The sequence below is a fragment of the Pleurodeles waltl genome, chromosome 5, assembly GCF_031143425.1.
Source record: "Pleurodeles waltl isolate 20211129_DDA chromosome 5, aPleWal1.hap1.20221129, whole genome shotgun sequence".
In the NCBI taxonomy this organism is placed as follows: domain Eukaryota; kingdom Metazoa; phylum Chordata; class Amphibia; order Caudata; family Salamandridae; genus Pleurodeles; species Pleurodeles waltl.
The window spans coordinates 76,261,295-76,286,928 of NC_090444.1; the positions used below are offsets into that span (position 1 = coordinate 76,261,295).

The 25,634-nt window shown below is 46.9% G+C and overlaps 1 protein-coding gene across 4 annotated transcripts in view; it reads right to left on the reverse strand.

The window, feature by feature from the left end:
• KHK (ketohexokinase) overlaps window positions 1-12,197 on the reverse strand; it is a 102,567-nt gene extending 90,370 nt beyond the window's left edge. For all 4 annotated transcript variants that reach the window (XM_069233612.1, XM_069233611.1, XM_069233609.1 and 1 more), the window contains exon 1: window positions 12,063-12,197. The gene's annotated coding sequence lies outside the window, so the exon portion shown is untranslated. The remainder of the gene's footprint in view (window positions 1-12,062) is intronic.
• Between the last annotated feature and the right edge of the window lie 13,437 nt (window positions 12,198-25,634).

The window sequence follows — 25,634 nt, forward strand, 5'->3', positions numbered from 1 at the left end:
AAAGATGGTGAAAAATCTCAAGATAAGCATGGGGATAAGGGTAAAACCAAAGATCCCACTTCAAATCTTAAACACTCTTCAGAGGGTGGGGATAAAACAAATTCTTCCTCTTCTTCTCAACCTGCACACATTAAAAAGCCTTCGTGCTTTGTGTGTAAAAACAGAGGCCATAGGCCAGGGGATAAGTCCTGTCCAGGTAAACCCCCTGAGCCTACCACCACTAATACATCAAGCTCTAGTGCCCCTAGCAGTAGTGGTACTAGTGGTGGGACTGCTGGCAACAGTCAAGTTAAGGGTTTAGTTGGGTTCACTTATGGGTCCATAATAGAAACTGGGGTAGTCAGTCCCAAGACAGTTTCTGTCACACCTAGTGGCATTGGCCTTGCCACACTGGCTGCTTGTCCCCTTACAATGGATAAGTAGAGGCAGACAGTTTCAATAAATGGTGTTGAGGCCTTGGCCTACAGGGACACAGGTGCCAGTATCACTTTCGTGACTGAAAACCTAGTGGCTCCTGAACAACACATCATTGGACAACAGTATAAAATTATTGATGTCCATAACTCCACTATGTTTCTTCCCTTAGCTATAGTTCAGTTTAGTTGGGGTGGAGTTACTGGCCCTAAGCAAGTGGTGGTATTACCTAGCTTACCTGTAGACTGTCTCTTAGGTAATGACCTAGAGGCCTCAGGTTGGGCTGATGTGGAGTTTTATGCCCATGCAGCCATGCTGGGCATCCCAGAGGAATTGTTCCCTCTCATTTCTACTGAAATGAAAAAGCAAAGGAGAGAAGGCCTGAAAACTCAGGATCCCTCTCCATCAACAGGTAAAAAGGGTATCACAGTATCCACTAACCACCCTGCCATTCAGGATACCATTCCTGTGGTGGGAGAAACCTCTCCTGGGGTGGCACCTGTTCCAAGGGAAGCATCAGCTGGCAAAGCTGTACTCCCTGAGGTAGAAGTACCTCTCTGTGGGATAACTAACATTGGTGAGAAAAAGAGCACCATTTTAGTTAACATGGAGCATCCCTCCAACCCTCCCAGAGAAACTTTAGTGCAGAAACCCTGCACTGCCTCACAACACTTAGGACAGCATCCCTGCCCTAGTGTGGAGCTCATAGGACAGCATCCCTGCCCTGCCCCAACTCAAGAGAAACAGCATCCCTGTTCTCTCTTCCAGCCATATGGACAAAGTTTTTGCCCAGCTATGGCTTTTCTGAGACAGCATCCCTATCTGGCATTTCCATCACTACAAATAGGTTCAGTGGACAATTCCCACTGCTCTAAACTAAAACTTACTGATAGAAACTCTGAAAATACATCTTCACATTGTTGCTTAGCTAAAAAACTTCAAACAGGGTGGTTTACATCCCCACAGGGAAGTAACCATATAGTGGATGATAAAGGGAATAACCAGTCTATTGCAGAGCTACTCTCTACTTATCACCACTTAGACAATAAAGTCTCAACTGGCCAAGGTTAGCCTTATTGTCCTTCGTTTGGGGGGGGGGGGGGTTGTGTGAGAAAGTAGCCTCTTTCTAGCCTTGTTACCCCCACTTTTGGCCTGTTTGTGAGTGTATGTCAGGGTGTTTTCACTGTCTCACTGGGATCCTGCTAGCCAGGGCCCAGTGCTCATAGTGAAAACCCTATGTTTCCAGTATGTTTGTTATGTGTCACTGGGACCCTGCTAGCCAGGACCCCAGTGCTCATAAGTTTGTGACCTATATGTATGTGTTCCCTGTGTGATGCCTAACTGTCTCACTGAGGCTCTGCTAACCAGAACCTCAGTGGTTATGCTCTCTCTGTACAAATTGTCACTAACAGGCTAGTGACCAATTTTACCAATTTACATTGGCATACTGGAACACCCTTATAATTCCCTAGTATATGGTACTGAGGTACCCAGGGTATTGGGGTTCCAGGAGATCCCTATGGGCTGCAGCATTTCTTTTGCCACCCATAGGGAGCTCTGACAATTCTTACACAGGCCCGCCACTGCAGCCTGAGTGAAATAACGTCCACGTTATTTCACAGCCATTTTACACTGCACTTAAGTAACTTATAAGTCACCTATATGTCTAACCTTTACCTGGTAAAGGTTGGGTGCTAAGTTACTTAGTGTGTGGGTACCCTGGCACTAGCCAAGGTGCCCCCACATTGTTCAGGGCCAATTCCCCGGACTTTGTGAGTGCGGGGACACCATTACACGCGTGCACTACATATAGGTCACTACCTATATGTAGCTTCACAATGGTAACTCCGAATATGGCCATGTAACATGTCTAAGATCATGGAATTCCCCCTCTATGCCATCCTGGCATTGTTGGTGCAATCCCATGGTCCCACGGGTCTCTAGCACAGACCCTGGCACTGCCAAACTGCCTTTCCCGGGGTTTCACTGCAGCTGCTGCTGCTGCCAACCCCTCAGACAGGTTTCTGCCCTCCTGGGGTCCAGCCAGGCTTGGCCCAGGATGGCAGAACAAAGGACTTCCTCTGAGAGAGGGTGTTACACCCTCTCCCTTTGGAAAATGGTGTGAAGGCAGGGGAGGAGTAGCCTCCCCCAGCCTCTGGAAATGCTTTCATGGGCACACATGGTGCTCATTTCTGCATAAGCCAGTCTACACCGGTTCAGGGACCCCTCAGCCCTGCTCTGGCGCGAAACTGGACAAAGGAAAGGGGAGTGACGACTCCCCTGACCTGCACCTCCCCTGGGAGGTGCCCAGAGCTCCTCCAGTGTGCTCCAGACTTCTGCCATCTTGGAAACAGAGGTGCTGCTGGCACACTGGACTGCTCTGAGTGGCCAGTGCCAGCAGGTGACGTCAGAGACTCCTTCTGGTAGGCTCCTTCAGGTGTTGCTAGCCTATCCTCTCTCCTAAGTAGCCAAACCCTCTTTTCTGGCTATTTAGGGTCTCTGTCTTTGGGGATTCATTAGATAACGAATGCAAGAGCTCATCCGAGTTCCTCTGCATCTCTCTCCACCTTCTGCCAAGGAATCGACCGCTGACCGCGCTGGAAGCCTGCAAAACTGCAACAAAGTAGCAAAGACGACTACTGCAACTCTGTAACGCTGATCCAGCCGCCTTCTCGACTGCTTTCCTGGTGGTGCATGCTGTGGGGGTAGTCTGCCTCCTCTCTGCACTAGAAGCTCCGAAGAAATCTCCTGTGGGTAGACGGAATCATCCCCCTGCAACCGCAGGCACCAAAAAACTGCATCACCGGTACCCTGGGTCTCCTCTCAGCACGACGAGCGAGGTCCCTTGAATCCAGCAACTCTGTCCAAGTGACTCCCACAGTCCAGTGACTCTTCAGTCCAAGTTTGGTGGAGGTAAGTCCTTGCCTCCCCACACCAGACTGCATTGCTGGGAACCGTGACTTTTGCAGCTACTCTGGCCTCCGTGCACTTCCGGCGGAAATCCTTTGTGCACAGTCCAGCCTGGGTCCACGGCACTCTAACCTGCATTGCATGACATCCTAAGTTGTCCTCCGGCGACGTGGGACTCCTTTGTGCAACTTCGGGTGAGCACTGTTTCACTCCACTTCGTAGTGCCTGTTCCGGCACTTCTGCGGGTGCTGCCTGCTTCTGAGAGGGCTCCTTGTCTTGCTCGACGCCCCCTCCGTCCCCAGACGCAATTGGCGACATCCTGGTCCCTCCTGGGCCACAGCAGCATCCAAAAACCCTAACGCACGATCTGCAGCTAGCAAGGCTTGTTGGCGGTCTTTCTTCAGGAAAACACTTCTGCACGACTCTCCACAGCGTGAGAGATCCGTCCTCCAAAGGGGAAGTTCCTAGCCCTTGTCGTTCCTGCAGAATCTTCAGCTTCTACTGTCCAGTAGCAGCTTCTTTGCACCCACAGCTGGCATTTCCTGGGCATCTGCCCATCTCCGACTTGCTTGTGACTTTTGGACTTGGTCCCCTTGTTCCACAGGTACCCTCGTTTGGAAATCCATTGTTGTTGCATTGCTGATTTGTGTCTTTCCTGCAGAATTCCCCTATCACGACTTCTATGTCCTTTGGGGAACTTTAGTGCACTTTGCACTCACTTTTCAGGGTCTTGGGGTAGGCTATTTTTCTAACCCTGTTTTCTTACAGTCCCAGCGACCCTCTACAAGGTCACATAGGTTTGGGGTCCATTCGTGGTTCGCATTCCACTTTTGGAGTATATGGTTTGTGTTGCCCCTATCCCTATGTGTCCCCATTGCATCCTATTGTAACTATACATTGTTTGCACTGTTTTCTAAGACTATTACTGCATATTTTGGTATTGTGTACATATATCTTGTGTATATTTGCTATCCTCCTACTGAGGGTACTCACTGAGATACTTTTGGCATATTGTCATAAAAATAAAGTACCTTTATTTTTAGTATATCTGTGTATTGTGTTTTCTTATGATATTGTGCATATGACACTAGTGGTACTGTAGGAGCTTCACTCGTCTCCTAGTTCAGCCTAAGCTGCTCTGCTAAGCTACCATTATCTATCAGCCTAAGCTGCTAGACACCCTATACACTAATAAGGGATAACTGGGCCTGGTGCAAGGTGTAAGTACCCCTAGGTACTCACTACAAGCCAGTCCAGCCTCCTACACATGCTTTACTTAATCTTGTTTTTTTTTGGCCCATGCTATCCAAGGCGTTACCGCTGTAATTAATGCTCTCCATTAACAGATGTCTCAAATGTGGCGTAGTGACAAACCTGCTCCCTCTGTAACTGGGGAATAAGGTTAGAGTATAGACTTCGGTTCACCATCCCGTGATTCTGGGCAATTCACTTAATCTCCCCGTGCCCCCCAAAAAAGTGAATCTGCACTTGTGTAATATAACTGGTGCTCCTGTAAAGCGTTTCGATGTCTGCTGGTCAAGTTTGCGCTATATAAAACTGCAAAACAACCACAGTGATTTTGGAGAAGATTTTAAAATCATCCTGCACCAAGAATTCAGATAGATGCCGAGCCTGAAGTTGCTTTAAAATGTATACCGTAACCCTTTGTGGCATGGAAAGGTGCTTTCAGCCGGGTATGGTTTGGTGTCTGTCAGATTTCACCAGGAATTTTTACACACAGGCAAAAACAAATTCACACACTCTCCCCCTCTCTGTTTGGAAAGACTTCAAAAATGTTGGTCATTTCACAAAGTAATGTGCTTTATCCCACTTACTACATCTACAAATATGCATTCATCTCTCTTTCCATTGCCCCTTAAGCAGCTCTCTTGTGTGCCCTGCTTACCATATAATAGTATGTTTCAGCCATTGAAAGCATGGGAGGAAAAAGTGTGTTTACACAGATTTTCGCTTGTCACATTGATTAAAAGCCGCCCCTAAGGTTCCAACTTCTTCTTAGTAACATCAGCGAGTTGTCAGCCATCATGACTCGATTTTGCTCCGTCTAAAGCTCCACATCTGTCGTAAACTCTTTAGCTAGCGCTTTTCAGGAGAAGAACCATCTTCATAAGATATACTCTCTCAGCTGCAGCCTAATCCAATTCCCTACTTTGGGCAACAACATTTATCATACTTTTGCCCTAGTTCTCCTTTGAGGCATCTTAAGGATTTTGGGGGCCCTAGGCCAAATTTTGAGGGGCCCTGTTCCTAACAGATTTGAGTTTATGTTCCAGTTCTCTCTCACCCTGTTTGATTAAGTCACTGACAATGCACAGGCACAACTGTCCAAATTCTTAATGTGTTTATATCTAATATTCAGGGATAGTGATGTGTGTTTTCAATACTTGTAACAGAGCAGCAGCTCACCAATATGAATGCAAATAATGTCTGGGACACCCTTCCATTTCTTATATGTGAGGTCCTGTTTTGGTCTTAAAGAACCTTTTTTACGGATTCTGCATGAAACAAACACAATGTTTCTCTGAAAATGTCAGTAACAGTCCTTCACATATCACCTACATTAAAATTAAATTAAAAGAAAACAGTACTAAAAACAATCTAACGAATGTTCAAGGTCATCAGGCCAAGACTCGCTGCAGTGAATGGAAGTTCTTGACTTATATTCAGGGCCACCTGAATTATGTGGCCGAGGGGCCAAATTATGTGGCAGGGTTGACCAATTTATGTGGCACGAAAAGTCAGTCATGCATTTACAACGCCAATAGCTCTTACTCAAGCAAATGTGAGACCTATTGCACCGCAAAAGCTTGTTTTATTTGCATTCTGGAACTTCCAGCTCTGTTTATCCTACTGTAAAACAAAAACATGTATAGAACGGGTTACGCATGCATGGACCTTACAAGTTGGAGGGATCGGCAGTGATCGTACATTTGTGGTTGTGGAGCTGGCCACACGCCCACTCCCTTGTCACCCGCTCCATGGAACTTCATGAAAGATTTGGAGGATCGTATCATATACATAGAAAAGCCGGGGACTGATATGGCGAGGTAATATACATGCGAACATTTGGGAACAGATAAGAGGGAGATTAAGAAAAATAATTGTAAGTGCAATTTCCTGATTGACTTTGTCGTACGTGAGTTAACGTACGAGGCCGGAGGGACAGAACTGGTCTGTCTTCTATGTTTAGGCGCCTCATGACGCCACGACCAATCCGTAGCGAGGACGGTCGTGACGTCAGGGGGCGGCGCGGCGGAAAGGCAGAGGCGCGAACAAAGCGCGGTGTTGCGGCCGGCCGGCTGCTCGTGGGCCTTATTTCTTGTGGCAAGAATAAAAGATATTAACATGAAATCCGGCTCCCTCGCATCCTTCATACCTGCCACTACAAATGGCGACGAGGGTCACAGCTTCTACCAAGGCCCACGAGTGTAGCCCACCTTACCTGGTGTTTCGGGAGGCCAGTGGAAAGCGCTGATATCTCTTCACGTGAGAACTACATGCAACCCCTAAGGCGCTGATGCTGCGATCTCCACACGATTGATTTTGACGACTCCTACCGTTCTGCGCAGCCCAGTAGCCTCCCATAGTGGATGCTGCACCTGTATCACGCGGTCCTTCCAAGTGTGGCGCCCGCTTTCCGGCCATGTCGCAGACAGGTCATATCTGCGTGCCTCCTCTCTTCCTGGACTCTCCTGGTAAGCCATGCATGAAGTGGAAAGGATGGCTGCGCGCATTTGAGAACTATATTATCTCAATTGATGGTCAGGGGTATAGCCCCGAACGGAAAAAGTCTTTGTTATTCGGACTGTTGGGGAAGGCTGGACAAGTGGTTTTCGATAGCCTGCCGGTTTATGTGAATCCCCATGGAGCCACAGCTCCGCTGAATGAGTACCAGGAGGCTGTACGGCGGCTTGAGTTGCAGTATGCAGAGGAGTGCAACATCATGGTGGGGCGCCATAAATTCGCACTGCGGAAACAAGAGGAAGGAGAGACTATCGAAGAGTATATTGCATGTCTACGTGTTCTAGCTCAAGATTGTGAATTTGCAGCGATGACTGATACGTACATTAGAGATCAGGTGGTGTTCTACTGCCATTCAAAGAAAGTGCAGGAACGTTTGCTTTCATGCAGGAATCCTTCACTGAAGGACGTAATTGCCATTGCAAAGGCAGTGGAACGCTCCATGGTATCTTCCAAGGAACTGGCGAACACTAGTCAGGCTTCAAATGTGTTCTATGTACAGGACAGCCGTAAACATGTGCCCAAGACTTCAGACAGGGCGGCGAGTGATAGAGGGGGAGGCAGCTCGTCTGTTTTAGATGTGGGTCAAAGGATCACTTAGCGGATAGCAGGGCCTGCCCTGCCGTGCACAAAAGCTGTTCTAAATGCAGGAAGTTGGGCCACTTTGCGGCAGTATGTAAAGCAAAAAAATATAATACGGGCATGAAAGTGAGCTCGGTAAGCGAGAGTGACACTGATGCGGATGCGGACATGGTGTTGTCCATTGATGGTGAGGACGGTAGAGTGAAGGGTCCCATTGGCTCCGTCATGATTGGTGTGATAAAATTGCCATTTACGGCTGATTCTGGTTCCCCCCTTACCCTGATCTCTGATAGGACATTTGATTCGAAGTGGCAAGATGTACGACTGCATGAGACGGATGTGAGTCCAAAGGCCTTCGGGGAACAAGACATAGTGATGAAAGGTTACTTCTGGGACTCCCTCACCTTTCGCGGGCGCACTGTGAGAACAAAGATATATGTGGCTGAAAATGGGAGGAGCCTTGTGGGATGGAAGGACCTGGCGAAGCTAGGTGTGATGCTAGTCCCTGGGGCAGAAGATCCCATAGTTCTGAGAGATGACTGGGTCAATTATGTGCAGCCTGATGATTTACATGATGGTTTAGCTGAGGTCCTCGAAATGTTTGACTCCGTTTTTGAAAACAAGGTAGGGTGTGTAAGAGGATTTGTGCATGCTATACGGTTAAAAAAGGGTGCCCTACCAATAAAGCACAAAGTCAGAACGATTCCTCTTTCTGTAAGGGGGGAGCTTAAGGCTGTTCTTGATAAGCTGAAAAGGGAAGGAGTAATAGAGGAAGCAGGTGCATCAGAATTGGTGTCCGCAATCGTGGTGTTCAAGAAGAAGAGGACAGGGGACATTCGGTTGTGTGTAGACCTGCGATCACTGAACAGAAATATCCTGGTGAACTGCCATCCACTGCCCAACATTCAGGAGATATTGTCGGCCACAGCAGGATCGAAGTTTTTCACCCTGATAGACCTGAAGTCTGCATACCACCAGGTATGTCTCACGGAGGAATCCAAGGAACTTACCACCTTTATTACCCCGTTTGGAGCATACAGGTAGATCCGTCTTCCATTCGGCCTTGCATCGGCCTCGGGCGTCTTTCAAAAGCTAATGGACCTCCTCTTCTGCGATATGAAGGGGGTTGAAGTATTTCAGGACGACATTCTGATACACACGGAAGACGAGAAGGGGCACTTAGAACTGCTGCGCAGAGTGTTGGAGGTGCTACAAAAAAGGGGGATGACAGTCTCCAAAGACAAGTGCAAATTCATGGAAGACAAGATAGAATACTTAGGGCATGTGCTTACCCCAAATGGCATTGCGCCGAAAGATGATTTAGTGAGGGCCATACGAGATGCCCCTTGCCCAGGAGACAAAGACGCCTTGCGATCGTTCCTGGGACTCAGCGAATACTATTCCAAGTTCATGCAAGGATACGCAACCACTGTGGAGCCTCTAAGGAAACTGCTACGGAAGAACGAAAAATATACGTGGACACAGGAACAAAGCACTGCCTTCGAATCCGTCAAACAGGCAATCGCCGCGGCCCCAGTATTACGACCGTACAACAAGGACCTCCGGAATGTAATCACGGTTGACGCTAGTGCCAAGGGAATTGGTGCAGTGTTTTGCCAATTCCAAGGGAAGAAGGAGAACACTGTTGCATTTATATCGCGGTCATTGAGCGAAGCAGAGAAGCACTACAGCACCATCGAGCGGGAGACGCTTGCGTGCGTCTGGGCCGTGGAGAAACTGAGAAATTATTTGTGGGGCAGGGAGTTCGAATTAGTCACCGACCACAAACCCTTGATATACATGATGGACGGTGAAGGACGTGGCAATGGCAAAGCCAGCTCGAGGCTCCTACGTCTACTGTCTAAGTTGCAAGAATATCACTTCACCGTCAGACACATCAAAGGGGGTCTCAACTGCAGGGCGGATTGCCTATCTCGCATACCGATCCCGGGTGAGGAGAATGATTCCCTGGATGACACGGAGTGCGTTGTGGCAATGGTTGACGCAACAGCCATGTGCGAGGGATCCATATCAGAGGAAGAATGGTTGACGGCTCAGGAGAAGGACGTGACTATGCGGAGGGTGATGGACCACATGAAGGCTCATTGGCCCCCTATCCGGAACTTGCACGGGGCACTCAGAAGTTTCCAACAGATTAGTTCCGAACTCACCATCGAAGGCGGCTTTGTGAAGAGACACGAGCTGTTTGTACCTCCGGAAAGTTTAAGAGACAAGCTAATCAGGATTGCCCATAAAGGCCACCCGGGCAATACCGCTACAAAGAATCTCCTCAAGCAGTACTACTGGTGGCCAGGGATGTGCAGCGACGTCAGCAGATTCATTGATCGGTGTGGACCGTGCTTAAGGGCCGATAAGCACTGGAAGACGACAAAAGGAGAGTTGCAGCTGGTGGACATACCTGCCGGCCCGTGGAACAAGATTGCCATTGATTTTGCGGGCCCATTTACAATGCTACCTGACGAGTGTAGACATATCATCGTCCTTACGGATTACTTCTCCAAATGGATTCACTACAAGTTCGTCAGGGAAGTTACCACTGAACGAGTGATCAAGGCATTGACGAAAATTTTCGCGATTGAGGGACAGCCGAAGATCATGGTGTCGGACAACGGCACCCAGCTAGTGTCCAGGCAGATGACGGATTTTCTGTTCAGGTTGGGGATTAAGCAGGAGAAGACCCCGCTGTACAGCCCGAAGAGCAATGGGCAGGTTGAGCGTATGAATAGATTCCTCAAAGAGGGCGTGCAACAGGCGATCGCTTCCAACATGAATGTGAAAGCGTTTCTGGCGGACAAGGTGAACACTTTCCACAAAACGCCCAGTGAGGTTACGGGACACACTCCGTTTTATTTGATGAGAGGGAGAAGATGCATGAGTGAGCTTAACCCCAAATTCAATAAGTGGTATGACATGAACCGGGAAATTGAGGCAGAATCTGATGAGAGGTTGAGAGTCAAAGCAAGAATAGTGGCCAAACAGGAAAACAATAAGAGGTACGCTGACATGGTGAATAGAGCCAAAACTAAAAATATAGCGCAAGGGGATTGGGTATTGGTGAAGAAACCCAACAGGGTGATGAAGGGGGAGTCTGTGTTTCAAACCCCGGTGCGTGTGCAAGGAGTGACAAGAGGGGCAGTCTGTCTAGAAGGAGCGGGGTGGCGGAGCAAGGACGACATAGTTAGGCTCAAGGCTGGTCAAGAGAAAATCATCATGAAAGATGTCCGTGTGGATGGGGCCGAATGCACGGATGATGTTGACGAGTGGCAAACTCACGAAGCCAGGGATGTAGTCATTGATGAAGAGGAATGTGCGAATACGCCTTCCAGGCCAGGAATAAGTGGACAGGGGAGTGCAGAGCGATGCGAGAAGGCATGGCGTGGCTTGACGGCTGCCTCAGGACAGAATGGTTGCAGGCCCGAATCTGTGGAGAGCGACAGTCACAATGTAATGGGGTCAAGCCGAAAGGATGCGTGCGCCGTCAAGGCGAATTCACTTCAGTATGTTACTCCGAGCAGGCCAATTAGGCGTATCCGAGCACCCAAGAGGTTTGAAGATTTTGTTATGAGGTGAAGTTCCTTAAGTTTTCTTGTTCTGTTGAAAAGGGAGATGTCATACGTGAGTTAACGTACGAGGCCGGAGGGACAGAACTGGTCTGTCTTCTATGTTTAGGCGCCTCATGACGCCACGACCAATCCGTAGCGAGGACGGTCGTGACGTCAGGGGGCGGCGCGGCGGAAAGGCAGAGGCGCGAACAAAGCGCGGTGTTGCGGCCGGCCGGCTGCTCGTGGGCCTTATTTCTTGTGGCAAGAATAAAAGATATTAACATGAAATCCGGCTCCCTCGCATCCTTCATACCTGCCACTACAGACTTCCATTGAACTCAAGGATTTATGCGAGAGGAGGGTTAAATAAATAAATCAATTTTGGCTTAAAAATCAAGAGTCTCCTGAATTAATCAGGACTATTGGTATAGTGACTGTTTGCAACTAAGAAATGTATGCTATGCCACTAGAAGACAAAATGTTACTAATATTCCGCACAATGCGGACATGTTACATATAAGCAGACGACCTGCTTGGAAATGTCACATTTTCGAACTGAAACCCGCATCCTCGCAGCGCAGCTCCAGCACCCCTGGCAGAGCGAGCGACGAGGCCCGCGTTTCTGTTTGCCCAAGTGGTTTGATTGGTGTGATCTAAACTACAACTCCCATAATGCATCAGAATGCTAAATCTACGCTCAGGACTAGAGTGTAACGTTGCTGATAACACGGAACAAAGTGTGTGTATGTAGGATGTCTCTTGTTGTCAACTGGTTGTTTGGTTCAGTACCCCCTGCCGAAGTCTTTTGTAAAATAAGCTCTTCCGACATACCTAGCGCTTCTGGGGAGAGTACTGTTTACTCGTCGTCTCGGCCCATGGAGGCTTCTATGTCGTGTACAGTTAGACGAGAGACATCAGCCATTGACGTTTACAAACACCGGAAGTGACCACTCCCACCCAATAGGGATTCTAAGTTTACAGGCTCGGTCTAGCCTTAGCACGGTCACCATGACGACGAGGCACGCTTGCTCCAACTAAAAACACTTCTGTGCTCACAGCCGAAGTTCTCTGAAACCAGCCAATCGCTTTTGAGTCCTGGACTTAGAAACAAAAGAAAGACAAGCACACACTCGTTGGTGAGGGTAGCGGTCATAAGTACCAATCAAATATGGCGGCAATAGTTACAGTTTTAGACGCGAGTACATGCCGATGTTCTTGTCCCTTGTTTGTGTCTTTGGCCTTAGCACCTCTAACCTGCTCATGTTATTTAAACTAGTTTTCTGTGTATATCTTTCCATAGGATCGAGTTAATTACGTGAAATGTGTTTTAATGTGTACAAGCTGTGAAATTCTTTGAGGCGGTTCAGCCTGTGAAAAGAAAATCTGAAATTCATTAAAACCATGGAGTTTTAAACTGCCTTGTTTAAGTTTTAGCAGCAAGCACGCTGAATGAGAGGTACACAAATCATTATTTCAACATACTATCTTTTACTTTTCCATAGCTGCTAAGGTTTCAGGTTATGTGTGACATTTTCACAATTTCAGTGTAATTATGAGTGACAATCAATGACCATGAGTGACACTTTCTTGCGGGCAAAATCAAGCAATGAAGATGAGGGAAACATATAAATGATAGAAACTACATCCTTTTGAGCAACAAGAAACTCCAAGGAGATCTTAAAACTGCTGCAAAACACCAGAAATGGAAGGGCATTAACCTAGCTCCCAGTTTACTTAGGCCCATGATCATGACACTCTAAAATTAAATTAAACAGTGATTGGAGAAGGTTCTAGTGGCACTCACTAGTCTGTAGAGAGCAGCACAGTGAGAAGGTATTAGATTTTATTACAAGAACGGAGGCTCCTATTATGCTTCCTTTTCTTGCTTTATTTGAATAGCAGCCAAGATAACATAAACAACAAGAACTACATATCCCATGAATCAAGGAAAAAAGATGTCATTCATGAAGTCATAACCAATAGAAAACGCCCAACCCCAATAACTATCTTAACTGCGAACAACAAGCCCTCTTTTCTTGCTGCTCGCAGTCAAGATAAGTTCTATTTTCCCACATTACATAATCTGTGTCGTGTATTATATGTATTTTGTGTGTTTATGTGTCCTGTTAACTTTTAAATTGGGTAATTAGTCGTCTTTCGGTTTTAAGAAGCGAGCGCTTTCTTCGCGCTTCGTTGGGTGAGCCGAACGCCCTTCAGAACGTTCGGCTCTCCCGCCTCGCTCTTCTGAGGTACGCGTTTCATTTGAGCACTTACCTCAGGAGAGCTCGGCTTGCAGCTGCGACGCGTCTCCACGGTAACTTCTTCTTCTTCTTCTGAGATTCCGTGGCTCCTCAGCTGATCGCTGAGCGCGTCTGGAGCACTTCTAAGGAATCTGTTCCTGCTTCGAGGGAGGCGAGGAGCGTGCCACGCCTCCTCTAACCTTTTTTGGTGGTTGGGGGAGTGTCATCCATTTTACACTCCTCTTCCACACGCCCACAGCCCAGAATATTTTTAACCCCTTGTTTACTGGATTATTTTTAAACTTTTGATTATCCTTTTCAATTTGTGAGCTTTCTTTCTGGCGTTTCTTAATTTTTTCTTTCTTAATTTTTCTTTCTTAACTTTTCTTAATTTTTTTCTTAATTTCTTATCAGATAATGTCTAAAAAAGTGGATGAACATTCTAGTGAGGTTGATATGGATAATCTTCGTGCTGATTTGAATTATTTTATTCAAGATACTGTTCAGCAGGCTGTGTCAACGTCTATGTTGCATATGTCTAAAAATTGGAATTATCTTTAAAAAAATTGTCCTCCCAGAATACCAATGTTTCTGAACCAGTCAAAAGTAAGAAGCGCACTATTTCTAAAGTAAAAGCAATGTCGAGCGCTGACGAGTCTCCCCAGGTTGCTGGTCCTTCCCCCCGTAAGGAGTTTAATACGGTGGAAAAGGGTCCCTCTCCTCTTAATATAACACAGTTGAGGGATACTGATGATGATATGGAATATGATGATGGGGAAAATGACGATATTCCGGGTTCTGATGATCCCTGGCAAGGGCCTCTGGAGAAAAGGCAAAAAATATCTCTTTCTGATTCAAGTCCATCTTCATTTGTTAATGATTTTACTGTTCTTGATGCTCTGGGGGAACCAATGTTTGATCCCACTTTGATACACCATCCAAACTCCACTGAATGGTTCCTGTCTGATCACGTGGCGGAATATGTTTCGCTTCATTTAAGACACTCTTTGGACAAAGCCACGAGAAATAAATTGCGCTCTGAATGTCCCCATCCCTCCCTTCCGCACAGCATCACTTCCACGCCTGTTATTGATCCTAATATGGTTTTATTTTTCTCTAAGTTTGGTAAGGATCCTAAGAAAGGGGTCGACAGAGCATGGTCCGTTTGCCAAAACAGACTTTTAGACTTGGTTGGTCCTCTGACCAGGATTCTTGATTTGGCTGAAGATGCCAGGTTGGAAGGCTCACAAATTGATCCTGATACCCTTTCTAACTGGGCCCAGCGGGCAATTTGTATTTTGGGCAGTGCAAACACAGCTATTTCCCAGGAGAGACGAAAGAGTCTTTTGCTCAAAATGGATCCTAAATTGGGCAGCTTGGCTGCCAGGAAAGAAGGACAGCAAGGTAACGGTCTTCTTTTTGGGGACTCATTTATTAAAGAACTCAGTAGATACGTTTCTACCTTTGCAACACTGGATAAGGCTCAGGTATCGATGAAGAAGATTTTCAGCTCCAGGGTTTTTAGCAGGGCCGGTAAAGGAAGGAGGGGGTTCAGGAGTAGAGGTTACCGTCAGAGAGGAGGACAAGTCTCAGGTAAGAGATTTAAATTTTGGCCCTCTTCCTGTGGGAGGTCGATTAGCCCATTTTCTTTCAAATTGGTATCGAATTACCGCAGACCCTGGGGTTCTTCAGACCATTCAGGGGTATTGCATAGATCTTTATCAGGTTCTCAGCCAATCTTCCCCACCTCCCCCTCTAAAGTTTTCCCAGGAACAATCTTGTTTGATAAAATTAGAGATTTTATCTTTGATTTCAAAAAATGTGATAGAAGAAACATGCTTTCACCCCTCGGGTTTTCTCAGTACCATATTTCTGGCCCAAAAGAAAAACTAAAATTTTCGTCCAGTAATAAACCTAAAATTGTTCAACAACTATGTTGTTTACAACCATTTCAAAATGGAAACGATTCTCCATCTCAGGGACATTTTGTTGGAAGGCGATTGGTTCGTTCGGCTGGATCTCCAGGACGCTTATTTTGCGATTCCTATCCATCCCTTTTACAGGAAATTCCTACAGTTTCAATGGGAAGGTTTGATTTTCCAGTTCAAGGCTCTCCCTTTCAGACTCGCTTCGGCTCCATGGTGCTTCACAAAGGTGATGAAGCCAGTGGTAGCTTATTTAAGAGCTCAGGGAATAAGATTGATCATCTATCTAGACAATTTTCTCATAATGGCTCAGAACAAGGACACCCTGTTGGAGCATTTGCATATTTCCCTTCATCTGTTGCAGTCCCTAGGTTTTCTGGTAAACATGGAAAAGTCTTCTCTGGTTCCTTCGACTCAGGTGGAATTTCTGGGGTTCCTCATAGATTCCAAAGCTACATCTCTGTCTCTACCCCAACAGAAGGTAAGTCGAATAAAACACAAGCTGCGGCAGGTCCTCAGTCTTTCCCATCTTTCTCTTCGATCTCTATCAAGAATTGTAGGCCTCTTGGCCTCATCCATTCAGGCCATATTTCCAGGTCCGTTACATTACAGAGCTCTTCAGAGGCTAAAGATTCGTCATCCCCGCAGGGGTCTTCGGTACTCAGATGTAATTCAGTTGGATCATGACTCTCGTGCAGAGATACAGTGGTGGCTCGATCATTTGGAAGCCTGGAATGGAAAAGCAATTTTCTCTTCGGCCCCAGATCTAGTATTAGAATCCGATGCAAGTCGGACAGGTTGGGGCGCAAGATGTGGCAACATCTCGACTGGGGGCGTATGGTCAGAGAGGGAGTCTGCTCTGCACATCAATTGTTTAGAGATGCTTGCAGGCTCCTTTGCACTAAAGACTTTCGCAAAGGACAAGGTAAGTTGTTCTATTCTTTTAAAGATGGACAACATTTCCGCAGTAAAGTATGTCAATCATCTTGGAGGAACGAGATCCAACCCCTTGCGGATCTAGCCAAAAGCTTTTGGGAGTTTTGCCTTCTTTGAAAAAATTGTCGGTCACGGCACAATATCTACCGGGCAAAATGAACACAATAGCGGATTGGTGTTCACGCTACCTAAAAGATTCCAGTGATTGGCGACTTCATCCTTTAGTGTTCAACAAACTTTCTTCGAAATTCGGTGCCATGTCGATAGATCTGTTCGCTTCGCGATTAAATTCTCACCTCCCAAAGTTTTACAGCTGGAGACCGGATCCTCAGGCTCTTGCTACGGACGCTTTTCTCCAGGACTGGTCTTTCCATCTCAATTATGCCTTTCCTCCTTTTATGATGATAGCCAGAGTCCTGGCCCAGGTTTGTCGTCAACGAGCCTCCCTGGTCTTAGTGACCCCCTTTTGGCAAACCCAGCCTTGGTTCCCTTCAGTTCTGGAATTGTCAATAGATTTTCCGGTCCTGATTCCTTTTTTTCCAGAGCTCCTTCTCGATCCAGAGGGTCATCCTCACGATATGGTTCTCGACCACACCTTAACTCTGGTAGCATGGAAGATTTCGGGTCAGCCTGGAGAACCCCCGGAATTTTGGAGGAAGCTGCCCAGTATATCCGCCACTCTTGGGCTCTAGGAACAACTAAGGCTTACAAGTCTGCCTGGTTGGTCTGGTGTGGCTGGTGTTTGGACAGGAATTCAGATCCCTTTTCAGCCGATGTGACTTTAGTCGTTAATTTTTTAGCGTCTCTAGCCTCCCAGGGGAAGGCATACAGAACAGTGAATACTTATAGATCTGCTATTTCTGCAGAACATGTTCAAATTGATGGAAAACCTGTTGGGGAACATCCTTGGGTGTGCCGTCTTTTGAAGGGAGTAAGATTTTCCAATCCCCCTGCATCTAGTTATACTCATTTATGGGATGTGAATTTGGTTTTGAATTTATTCAACTCTTGGCTCGATAATGAATTGCTCTCTCTGAAATGTCTTTCAGCAAAGTTAACTATGTTGTAATGCTTAGTTTCTTTGAAAAGTGTTTCTGATGTTAGAGCTTTGGATGTATCCTCTGTCCAGTTTTCTCCTTCTAATGTGTCTTTCAGGGTTCATAGAAGAACTAAGACTAACATTTCTATGATTCATTACCCGTACTTTCCTTTGCATCCTAAACTCTGTGTTGGTAAATGTTTAAAAGTCTACATTGCTAAAACCGCAGATTTAAGAACGTCCTCCTCTCCCCAGTTACTTATTTCTTTCTCTAAACCTCATAAACCTGTCTCCTCCCCTACCCTTGCTCGATGGGTTAAATGGTTTATGACCCTTGCGGGTATTGACACCAGTTCATTTGGAGCACATTCTGCCAGAGGTGCTATGGCTTCTAAGGCCCTTTGGGCTGGAGCTCGCTTGGAGGACATTCTTAGATCAGCAGATTGGTCTAATGTTACCACTTTTAGGACTTTTTATTGCAAACCTATTTCTTCTGTGGCTGATTCTGTTATTAATATGCTTTAAAGAAGCATAATAGGATCCTCTGTTCTTGTAATAAAATTCAGATTTTCCTAGCTTTAGTGAAGAAAAGTCTAGATTTTATTAAAGACACGGAGGCGAGTATTATCCCACCGCTTTTATTAACCCACCCATTTCTATTTCAGTGCCGGCTCCCCCTGCACCAATCGTTTCATCTTGAAGATACTGGTTCAGTGTCTAAGACCCTTCCTCAGGAAGTTCTTTCTTCTGGCACTTTCCACGACATTCGTTTAACGCTTTCCGGATGTTGTGATGACCACCTGAAGCCGTTTCCTCCGTCTACCCTGGACTTTGCAAAATACTTTTTACGTTATTGATGGCTTTTTCCATTATTTTGGTCATTATTCCTTTGTTTCATCCGGCCTTGATCTGCTCCTGCAAGAAAAGAGGGCTTGTTGTTTGCAGTTAAGATAGTTATTGGGGTTGGGCGTTTTCTATTGGTTATTGGTTATGACTTCATGAATGACATATTTTTTCCTTGATTCATGGGATATGTAGTTCTTGTTGTTTATGTTATCTTGGTTGCTATTCAAATAAAGCAAGAAAAGGAAGCATAATACTCGCCTCCGTGTCTTTAATAAAATCTAGACTTTCCTTCACTAAAGCTAGGAAAATCTGAATTTATTTTGCCACCCATACACTACATACTACAGTCGGCAAGTGTTAGACCGGCCCGTCCACTTGGCCCCAGTACCCTTATCAGCAGTTGCAACATAGTTCTGGAACACTCATGGGCCTGGTCGGGTAACAGTGTCTCCTTTAAGGTACTGATGTAAGCTTGCCCATGTGTCAGGTGCACTATTATGGATGTTTTGACCAACGGACCTGGCAGCCACTAGGTGCCACTGTCTCGCAGCTAATTGAAAAGAGTAGAGCCATTCACAGAAAGCACGGAATTAGAGATATCCCGCTTAGCTTTCTCTTCATCTTGTTTACGTGACACATTACTGATGAAGCAGTAATGCTAGAACTTAACTTGAAATGCAATAAAATATCTTTATTGCTCGATTAATAAAAACCCTTACAATATAAAACTTTATAAAACATAATAAAATGACCAACTGCTAGAGTCAAAAGTTGAGTTCTTAGAAATGCTTGAAAGCAATAGGAACTAGAGTTTTAACAAAGGCTGTATAAAATTAATGAGAGCCGTGCCTGCGCGTTACAGTCATTGATGAAGAATTTGTACTCAATACAATCATAAATCATGAGTGGGGATTAAAACTAAGGGGGTCATTACGACCCTGGCGGACGGCGGTAATTTGGGGAAAGATACTGCCAACAGGCTGGCGGTACGTTTGCCCAAATTATGATATTGGCAGTTTGGATCAAGCCAAACCACCAATATACCGCTCCGTCCACCAGGGTGGTAACAGCCACCGGGCTGGAAACTTCAGTCTCCAGCCCGGCGGCTGTCACAATCCCACCCTCGGCATTATGACCCTGCCTACCGCCATGGTTTTCATGGCTTTTTTACCACCATGAAAACCATGCCGGTAGGCACTATCGGTGCCAGGGAATTCCTCCCATGACACTGATAGGGGTCTCCCCCACACCCCTCCCAAGAGCCCTCTGCCTACGGTCATAATGCGGTTGGCGGGTGGTAGCCACGGCGACGGTACGTTGGTGGCTGTTGCCTTGGCGGTAGGCGGCATTTGCCGCCAACGTCATAATGAGGGCTAAATTCTCTTAAGGTAGAGAGACTTGAAATGTGTTGTCCACAACGCTGTATGTATCAACAGTTATCCCAAATCGGCCGTGGTCAGTTTCTTTTGAAGCAGGTATAAAAACTTTACCGCCCTGCAGCAGAATGGAATTGAATCGCTCTTGAGCCAGGTTATTACCACTGGTCTGCAGGAGCGAATATAATAAGTTAAAAAGACAATTTTTAGCATCTTCCTTGTTTCTAGGTCTAGAGCTGGGCAGGTGCAAAAGGTGTGCAACAATGATTCCTGATTGTATCCACAAAGGCAGTTCTGGTCAGGATAATGCTCTTTCCAGGGTGGGCTAGCGTCTTTGGTATCAAAGAATCCCATGCGATATAGCAAAAATTGTTGTTTTGTTTGATTGGAAAAGTGTTCCGCTAGGTAACCTTGAGGAGACAGAGTGGAGTAAGACTCTAAAACTGCCCAGGCATGCCATCTTTTGGCTAAGGAGGCTTTGTCACTGATGAGAGAAAAAGAGCGAACAGAGATATTAACTAATTTGTTGAATTTGGACTTCCCTGCGCTGCTTTTCCATGCGTCTTCCATACCCAGGCTAATAATGACTTGGTTTAGATAACTTCCTCAAGATCCTTTTCTGTTTCTGGTTTCTTGTGCCTGGACTTCTTGCCAGCAGGAGTGGAGTATGGAGGTGTTCTCTGAAAGCCGTAGCCTCCATGATGCTTTGAGAAAGGCTCACTGTCGCTGAAAAATCTGATTTTTTAAAAGTCCAACTCCAGTCTGACCTGGGTAGGGGAGGTGCTTTTGGGAATGTTGAAGACAGCCTTGTAAGCTCTAACTTGGCTGGTGTTTAATGATGGAATTTCCCGGCCCTGCAACACTCCGGTCCAATAAGAAATGGCTGGGAGCAACTGGGCTGACATGATTTTTAAAACGTGAGACCAATTTGGACAATCCAGCTTCCTCTTAAGCAACTTGAAACTGTAAGTTAGTGAGTGGGCCTTTGCCTGGATCGACATCAGGTGGCGTTTCCATTTCAGACGCGGTTCGAGATGGACTCCCAAATATTTATATGACTGCACCATCTCAACTTTTTTATCTCTTAAGAACCAATTGAAAGATTTATGATTCGCCCCAAGGAGACTCGTCAGTTTTGTTTTGGCCAGGTTTATTTCTAGACCTTGCTGGTCCATGAAAGTTTTAAGCGCTGATAGACTCTGTTGCAGGCCTCAGTAATAAGATGTCATCGGCATATTGTAGGCACCCAGTTTTCTCTGTACCTAAAGCCGTGCAAGGCTGTATACCCGTGCCAACGCACCAGCGAGGTCTACCAGATATAAATTGAAAGAAATTGGTGAAAAAACACAGCCTTGCTTTAGGCCTGACCTTGTGGGGATTCTTTTTGTGAGTCTTGTGCCATCTCCGATTTTGACATGAACCCAGGTGAGGGTGTAAATGTCTATAATGGCCCTTAGCAGGTTGTGTGGGATGCCCCATTTGGCCAACTTGGACCAAAGCCTTTCCCTGGGGACCCGGTCGAAGGCCGACTTAAGATCAACAAAACATGCATAAAGGCTCAACTTCGTGTGGCTGGTGTTTTCCACAATAAGTGAGAGGGCGATTAGGTTTGTTGATGTTCTCATGCATGCCCTGAAGCCCGTTTTAAATCTCGGGAGAAGCATGTTATCATCAGCCCAGGTTTGAAGATGTTGTAACAGGCAGGAGCCATATAGCTTAGCTTCTACATCGATGAGAGCTATTAGCCTGTAGTTTGAAGGAAGGGCAGGGTTTCTGCTTTTAAAGATAGTATGTAAAATGCTGCCTCTCCACGATTCTGGAATCCGATTAGCATAAGCAGTGGTAATGAAGAGTGGCGAGAAGTACTGCACCCAGGAGTCTGGATCGCATTTAAAGATTGCATTTAGGAGACTATTAGGTCCGGCGGTCCCTTCGGGCTTCATCTTCCTAATCAGACCAGCTATTTGTTCTGGCTTCCAAACTTGATCCTGATGTTCTTTCTTGGAGATGGTCAGAAGCATTCCCTCTGCTTTCTGACTTGGGGGGTAGTCGTTGCTCAGAGGCAGTTGCACCCCCATCAATTTACGTGGAGGATTGGCTGATGTTCCACTCCCGTCTGTCGGTCCATACAGACTGCAAATATGACTCTCCCTAGGGGTTGAATCAATTCCAAAGCTATGGTGTCTATTTTTTTTCTGGGGCCAGTTCATTCACCATTCCCCAAAAGAGCTTGCTGTTTGGCATTTTGCTTGCCCAAAGTAACTTGGTCCATGAATATTCTTGAAAATGTTTCTTTGCAGACCAACATTCAGAGTGATACTTCTTTTTCATGGCCCTCAAGGTGAGATTGTCTCCACCCTCTGCCCAACTGATCACTTTTACCAGTTTTCTGGCCTACTGCGCAATTTGTGATTTATGTGTGTGCAAGGCTTTGTTGAACCAGGACTCTCTGACTTGAACCCTTTTTGAGTCAGAGGCCAAACGCTGAAGAGTTGTTTTATAGGTGGCCGGAAATTTTGAAAGCAGACCGCAGCTGAGTTCAGCCCAATCTTCATTCCAATGCCTTTTGAAAGTGGGCTCTTTTTGTTGCATGACAGCTATATTTGTTCTCTCTTCAAGGGACCCTGCCCTTTGATACACCACTATCCATGTTTGACCCCATTTTAATCTCTTAAGGTTGTACATCACTGGAGTTGAAAATAAGTCATTCAAGGTTTGTAGCTTCTCAGGTTTGTAAGCCAATTCCAGTGTTTGTTGGACATTATCACTCTCAGCTCTACATTTAATTTGAAAGTGCCACACCAAAGGTGCCGCAAAGTTGTTTATCAGGGTGTAATCGATGGTTGAACTTGTTTTTCTGCTTACAAAGGTTACGTATGCTGGAAAGTCCTTCTCGCTGTTTCCATTTAATAATGTTAGGCCTAAGTGTTCCAGGTGTTTCCTATGAGTACTTTCCCTTCGATTCTTCACGGTTCCTCCTTTTGTGGTGAGCAAGTAAAGATTAAAATCGCCACTGATGATAAATATGGATTCGATGTATTGTCTTTGCAGGACCTTAATTAGTTCGCCCAGTTTTTCCACTCCCCCTCTTTGAGCTTTTCTTTTGGTGAATATACATGTTTATAAGGATTTGACTGCTATGTGGCCTACCAAATGTGACCTTGGTTGCCTGTATCCAGTTTGACTCAGTGCAATTGAGACTTTGGCCCTCATTACAACCCTGGCGGTTGGTGATATAGTGGCGCTAATACCGCCAACAGGCTGGCGTAATAAATATGAAATTATGACCACAGCGGAAACCCCTCAGACAGACAGCCACTTTAACACACCGACCGCCAGTGCGAAATCAACAGGCACCACGCCGGTAACCGCCTACAGCCAGGCGGAAGACAATGTTCCACCCACTGTATAATGACACACCAATCTGCTACCTTTTCCGGGGCGGTACCAATGACATCAAAAGCCTGACGGAAACACTGCACAGAATGGAAACAACTCACCTCTGGAGACTCAAAGAAGAACCACGCCGCCATGGAGCCCGAGTTGCATGTGTTCCCCCATGCTCTTCTACGTTCTGCTCCACTACGAACACCAACGCCAGCAAAGACGACCACGGTGAGCACTGCCGCTTAGCACACAGGGGAGGGGGGGAGGAAAAAGAGAGTGACACACACACGCAACACGAAACACAAGCAGATGCACTAACATTACATATTCACCCCGTACCCCTCAGAAATAATGCAAGGACAACCAAAATAGAGTAAAAAGAGTGTAATAAGATAAATATATTAGTAATATGTGCATTCAAATACAAAAATATATACATATTCACAAATCAAGGGACACTGCCCAGTCCTCAATGTCCATGGGCCACAGGGCCACATCAGAAAGTCCAAGGCCCCACCTCACTCCTGCAACAACACGGAGAGAACACTGCAGGGGCATCAGGTCAAAAATAGCCAGGCACCTCAGGGGGATGGGAAATGGGGGGGCACCTCAGCCGGAAGATGGTACAATGCCACTGGTCCTGGAGGGAGCAACATGCCCATCACTCTGACCTGGGGAGTGTAAGCCCACAGTCTCTCAAGTGGGTGACTTGCCCACATGCTCTGGAGGGGGCATCATGCCCAATGAGCTTCTCCACTGGTTGTGGAGGGGGCATCGTGCCCTGTGAGCTTCATCCTGGGGAGGATGGGGTGAGTGGATGGCTTCTCCACTGGTTCTGGAGGGGGCATCGTGCCCTGCGAGCTTCATCCTGGGGAGGATGGGGTGAGTGGATGGCTTCTCCACTGGTTCCTTAGGGGGCATTGTGCCCTGTGAGCTTCATCCTGGGGAGGAAGGGGTGAGTGGATGGCTTCTCCACTGGTTCTAGAGGGGGCATCGTGCCCTGTGATGCAGATCTTGGGGAGTGCAAGGTCACAGTCTCTCACCTGGGTGTCATACCCACAGGATTTGCAGGGGCCAGACCTCACAACAGCCTGTGGACGCATGACTACACACTGTCCGCCGGCGGTGACGGCTGCTCAGTGGTGGCAGTGGTGCTGCTGCTGGTGGCGGTGCTGGCAGTGGTGGGGGGAGGCTCCAGCCCATCCCCTGCAGCCTTGGATAGCTGCTCACTGGGGCTGCTGCTGCTGGTAGTGGTGCTGGCAGTGGTGGAGGGAGGCTCCAGCACATCCCCTGCAGCCTCGGATGGCTGCACCATCATGGTTGGTGGTGGGGGCTCCGACTAAGTCCCAGCACCAGGCCCCTTTTCTCTACTGTCTGCTGTTGCAGACCCCTTGCCCTTCCTTCCTGCAGCAGGTGTTGCTTCCTTGCCCTTCCTTCCAGCAGCTGGGGCTGCCTCCTTGTCCTTCCTTCCAGCAGCTGGGGCTGACTCCTTGCCCTTCCTTCCTGCAGCTGGGGCTGCCTCCTTGCCCTTCCTTCCAGCACTCCTTGCCCTTCCCTCCTGCAGCTGGGGCTGACTCCTTGCCCTTCCTTGACACACTTGGGGCTGGCACCCTGTCTGTCTGGCTGGTGGCCGGGATCCTTTCCCACCTGGAGTAGCTGGGGCACTACTGTGCCCATGGACTGGGAGGCTGAGGTGCTTCCCTGGGTTTTGACCACCCTGGCCTGATGTGAGGGACGGGGGGAGGGCTAGGGAAGAGGTCAATGTTGGCAAGGAAAAGCTTGTTAGGGACATTGGGGCAGGAAGAGGGAGATGGTTTGGGAGTGGTGGAAGAGGGAGTGTTGGTAGGAGGTGTCAGTCTGCTGTGTTTGTGTGCAGGTGCATGGGCTGGATGCTGGTGTGAGGTGGATGGCTGTTGGGTGTCTGAGTGCTTGCGTTTGTGTACTTTGGGAGGAGGGGGCACAGACACAGTGGGAGAGGACATAGGTGTGCTGGTGATGGTGGTAATGGATGAGGATGTGGTGCATGCAGGTGTGAGTGTAGACGCAACTTGGAGGGAGGTGGAGGACAAGGAGGAGGGGGACACAGTGGAGGCAGTGGATGTTGGTATGTCTGATTCTGGATGTTGTTTGTATGCCTGTGGGATGAAGTGTGGTGCTTGTGTTTGCCATTGTCATGACTACACAAACTTGCCAAGTCAAATCAAAGAAGTGCATGAGAAAAGCAAAGAGATATCCTCAGTGGAGACAGCAAAGCCCAAACTGGAAGAAGGTTTGCAGAGTAATCTTGTGTAGGAAGTTGGCTCTGTATGTGCTATTTCAAAGTAAGGAATAGCATGCACAGAGTCCAAGGGTTCCCCTTAGAGGTAAAATAGTGGTAAAAATAGATAATACTAATGCTCTATTTTGTGGTAGTGTGGTCGAGCAGTAGGCTTATCCAAGGAGTAGTGTTAAGCATTTGTTGTACATACACATAGACAATAAATGAGGTACACACACTCAGAGACAAATCCAGCCAATAGGTTTTGTTATAGAAAAATACCTTTTCTTAGTTTATTTTAAGAACCACAGGTTCAAATTTAACATGTAATATCTTGTTTGAAAGGTATTGCAGGTAAGTACATTAGGAACTTTGAATCATTTCAATTGCATGTATA